Here is a 5,364-nt window from a genome sequence, read left to right as displayed (position 1 = left end):
AACAAATATATATATATATATATATATATATATATATATATATATATATATATATATATATATACATATGTAAAATTCTATATCCAGGTTGTGTATAGATATCATTGTTAATTTGGGGGCGTGACAAATTTAGTCCCCAAATTTCATATTTCTCCTTTTTCCCCTATTTTTGCATTCTTTTCTCCAATTCTTCATCAAATATCGAGTTTTAATTACAAAATGTAATATAACACAAATTAGATAGTATTTTATCCAAAGATCAGTAAAATATTATCATTTAGGATCTCGAATAAATGTAGAACCTACACTTAATTTACAACTTATAAAAATAATTGTTTTAAATTAGTTAGCTTGCAAGTGGTATATGGTAAAATATGCACTACATTGATTATTAATTAATGAAATACGTCAAATTCAATGCATAAACATTAATAAAATAGATATGCGTGATTTAGGGAAAAAAAAAACCACACTAGAACATAAATTTATGTAGTATTGGAGAAATGCAAATTACTTTTACCATAAATAACCGTCTGGCATGAGTTAATAAAAAAATTACCACATTAGTGTATCAAATAATCGTTGTCATATATATGTCACGTAAGTCGACTGTTACAGTGAGTGACTATTAATAGCATTACTATTTAGCATAACAAGTAAATTTTTACATTATACAGATAATTATTATTGTGGAAGCAAGTTCCTTAAAGGGGGAATAGAAAATTATAACTTATTACAACGACGACTTTATTCTTATTTATAACTGGTTGGACCAAAAAAAATTTATAACTGCATGATTATTCCTTTATAGAAGTTGAGATCCGCTATTCAAAATTGACCGTCCAACTTGTTGTCCATCCAATAATTAATTGATACATCAGTATAAAATAACATGTCCAACTTTTCTCTCACGTCTCTTGTACTTAAAAATACGTGTTCAATAATGTGTCAATTAATCATTGGTGAATAGCAAGTCGGACAATCAATTTTGGACAACAGATCTCAAAACTCTATATAGAGTATCAATATAAAGAGGTTTCTTGTATAACATTAAAAATTTGAGTTTTTAACTTCTAAGAGCATCTTTAAGAGATTCTTTAAAATTAAATTTCAAAATAAAATTATTTTAACTTTCTAAAATATGGAGTAACGTCGGGGCAAAATCAGACTTTTTGTATTGATGATTCAAAATAAATTCATGGCATGAATTAAATATTCCTCATTTCCTTTACCCACCAAGGCACCAGTAGATAAAGCAGATATAACCGGAGCAAGAAACGAGCTACATTTAGAAAAATCAAAACAAATAAAGGATGTCATCTTTTTTCATCAAGGTTGTCTTATATTTTCCACCGTAATTCTCTCTTTATCTAACATAAAAAATCTTCGTATTATTCAATTGTTTCTTTTTTGTTTCTTCAAATTCGTTACGAACTTTACTCAACTTTGCAATCTACTTTTATCAAATAGCTCAAATTGACATTAGGAACTGTTAATCTTCAAATTCCTCTTTATTTTTTTGGAAAAATGGTACTATCAGGTTTTATCTAGTAATATCAAATTCCACAATGTTAATTTTCAAATTCTATTCCAATTTATCATTAATATAAAATCAATAAAAATTACAATTTACATAAACTAAAAGAGAATATTGTTGACCATATTTTTTGTAATGGTTACGTAGACAATAGACGTTGGGCTCACTCGCATCCTCACAAGCAAATTGTAGCATGTTTTGACTGGAAATTCGGTCGGAGATATGCGGTAGTTATAAAAGATGTTTTACGACACGAGAAGAAAACGTTCAAGCACCGACAATATTATAAAAGATGGTTGTATACAAACCAACGATTATGGATAAACTTGATCAAAATGAAGACAAATCTAAATTGAGCATATAAATAATTGAGAGGGAGAAGTAGAGTACGGATTTAGGCATGTATATATGTCATCCATTCAAAACTCTTGGTAGCCATTGGATCAAAACTACGTAGTCTTATCTCGTTAACCGAAGCCTTACATCATTCTCTGCTATACATTAATACATTGACAACGAGTCAATCGCCATACACTCTAAGCAAACAATTCTAACATTCATTAATATAAAAAGGTAACATAAATCATTCCTCGAGATACTATGCAGAACCCGTGAAACACAGCTGGTGTTTTAGCTTGAAAGAGGGCTTCGGGTGCGGACATTCGATTGGAGAGAGGGCTTTGACAAAAAGAGCTTCAGAATAATGAGATATTGCTTTGGAAGAAATAGCTTTTGAACAGTAAGATAGTGCTTCAGCCATTAACTTCTTCATATTGACTAATTGGGTCTTTGTTGACCGTCAGACCTACATGGTTTTCATTAGGAGCTTCGGGTCACGAAGAATAACAATAATCTCCCAAATCTAGGCATTATTATTTATGTCATGCAGGGATTTCTATTTTATATTGAAACGAAAATTTTGTTTGGGTGGATATTTTGAACCATAATGGTTCTCCAAGTCTAATTGTGATCTATGAGAATTAGAATTTGAAAGGAAAATCATAATGAATTGTTAGAGGTACTTATCGGAGTTATTTTTTAGAAATTGTATATCTTGGAGCTTCTTTTTATCTTGAAAAGTTGAGTACAACTAAGGTACATTTAATCGAGTCGTTTGCTTTGTATTTGTGAAGCTTTACCGAAGCTATACGCGTTGAGGCCGAGATGGTGTACATCGTCAATTTATTGAAGCTGTGGTGCAATAATTTTGAAAGACGTGTTCGTGGAAGGGTTAGGAATACGATGCATCCTTAATTATTGTAACCAAAGGTTTTGCTGCCTTGTACGTTTTCAAGAAAAGATAGCTGAAGCGGTTCACATTCCAATACACGCAACCGTAGCCATATTTAATGAGCAATGATGACTGTTGCAGGCGTGTTTTACGGCACACGTGATTTAAACGCTCTGATCTGGACAATTGAAGACAAGGCGATAGACATACTGGATGGTTTAGATTAAATTTGAAATGAACGGTTGGATGGTCTGGATCCACATACAACGGTTGGGATTGATGACCTCTACCTATAAAAGGCAACAACTTTGGGCAAAAATCACTTTGCTTTTATGAACACAGTATTCAAACTCCTAAACACTTTGTCATTCATTTTCATTTCTTTACTTTCGTCTATCCAATTTTCTTTAGTGTTTTCTAGTTAGATGTATTGAGTATTTTAAACTTTGATCTGTAATGTAATGGCTTTCTTACATTCTAATGGGAAGATTTGGATATCAACCATGTTGCTTCTGATATGGGGTCACCATGACCAATACGACTAACTTTATTCGAGCTATTAATGCTGGCCAGAGTGTTTTGCCTCTGAGGGAGGGTAGGATAGATGACGAGGTAGGTTGGGGGATGCCAAAATTCCTTCCATGTAACTGCATCCTACTTGGTAAACTTTAGGGAACAATACTACATTCCGTACAACATCGAACTTTTAGCTCCATCTTTTGACGAGCAAGCTGCTTTCCTAGGCAGGGGTGTGTCGTTGTTAGTGAGTTTCTTCTAAAGGCAGGATTTCATTTGCCTCTTCACCCATTCTTAAAGTCATTCTTAGGTTGTACGAGTTGGCTCTCACCTAGCTCGTCTCCAATGCTTAGGGTGGGGACCTATTTTCTATGGAAAGAGACCTTCCTTGGTGAGGACATGCCCTTCACGTCTTTCAGACCATTTTTCAACTCAGGGTCTTGGGAAAAGAGAATTTTGATGTAGAGTACTTGCTCTTTCAGTGGAAGTCACATTTCCCATTAGTCATAGACCTTTTCTCCTCCATCAAATGATGGAAGGAAACGTGATTCTGGATAAAGGGACAGTAGTAGATATGTAATGGAGACTCAGTTCCCCATGTGATAATTCTGTCCTCCTAGTTAGAAGCTCATGAGTGTTATACCTTCGGTTGACTTTCATTTGTAGTTGATTTGGTTTTAACCCTTTTTCTTCTTTCACAGGATTGGTTGAACAATTTGAACTAAGCCGAACTATGTTGGAGATTATAGGGCACATTTATCTCTGTCCTCTATCTTCAAGAGAGTTTGACCGTTTAATCAACTCTAGGCAAATCTTTGAGGAGTTTTACCTAATTGCTCGAAGAGGTAACTTTGCTTTTCAATAAGGTTTTTTTACTTGTTGCATGCAAACTTGTGTTGACCCTCTTCTTCTTTTACAAGTGTCAAGCTGATAGCATCAGAGGTCACAGCCAGATAAAGTTGTAGAGGTTCTCCAACTTTGGGCTTGAAGAAGGGGGGGAAACTTGTCCCAAGTTCTTCTTCGACTCTTGTAAGGCTAATTCGCACTCCTCTGTCAGCTAGAATTTATTTTCTCCTTTTAGAACCTTAACGAAAGGAAGATATTTATCTATTGCCTTTGAGACGAATCGACTGCTATGAGTAGTTTTGCCTAGTTGCTCGAAGAGGTAACTTTGCCTTTGGGTTTTTGAGGCGACCTCATTTCAATCAGAACTTTGATTTTCTCAAAGTTGGCCTCAATACCTCTTTGATTGACTATGTAGCCTAGAAATTTCCATGAAACAACTCCGAAGGCGCATTTGAGGAGATTAAGTCTCATCTTGTATCGTCGTAGTATTCGAAAGGTTACATCGATATTTTGACATGATCCTCTACTTTCAAACTTTTTACCAACATATCATCCACTTAAACCTCCACTGACTTTCCAATGAGATCTGCAAAATCTTGTTACCAAGTCTGTGATAAGTGGCCTCGGCATTTTTCAGCCTAAAGGGCATTCAATGGTCGTCAAAAGATCAAAATCTATCATCACAAATCGGACTTAAGAAGGAGGTCAAGATCGAAGTCATACATTCAAGAATTTAAGAGCCAAACTTTGAAGGTAGATCAAACACTTGATTTCTTAGATAAAATGTAAAGGTACTAACACTTTGATATTTGACAATCAATGCTGAAATTCAAAATCCTTTTACGCATTAAAAAAAATTTTTGTGTACTAAAAGTCATTCGGATGTAGCATTTTGATCAAATATAAAAATGACTTTTAAAAAAATATATTTTACCTTAAAAAGTTAGTTAAAAATACTTTTTAAAATTTCATGAGTTTCAAAACCTTCAAATTGGGTCAAAGATGGCAAAACGTAAAAAGAAAAAAAATTGTCGGTTGTCAACCGATCGAAAGGGGCAGTCGGCCAAAGGCGATCGATCGAAAAATTTCAATTGTCCAAAATTTGATTGTTCTGACCTCTCATTTTTACTGTACAAATGGTTATATTAATCATTCGGACAAGAGGCGATTGACCAAATGAGTCATCCGCACTCACAGATTTTTTGACCCTTTGAACTCTATGAGTACCCCCACT

This window comes from Olea europaea, chromosome 15 (genome assembly GCF_002742605.1).
Source record: "Olea europaea var. sylvestris chromosome 15, O_europaea_v1, whole genome shotgun sequence".
NCBI classification, from domain to species: Eukaryota; Viridiplantae; Streptophyta; class Magnoliopsida; order Lamiales; family Oleaceae; genus Olea; species Olea europaea.
Note: the sequence above shows the minus strand (reverse complement) of the source record.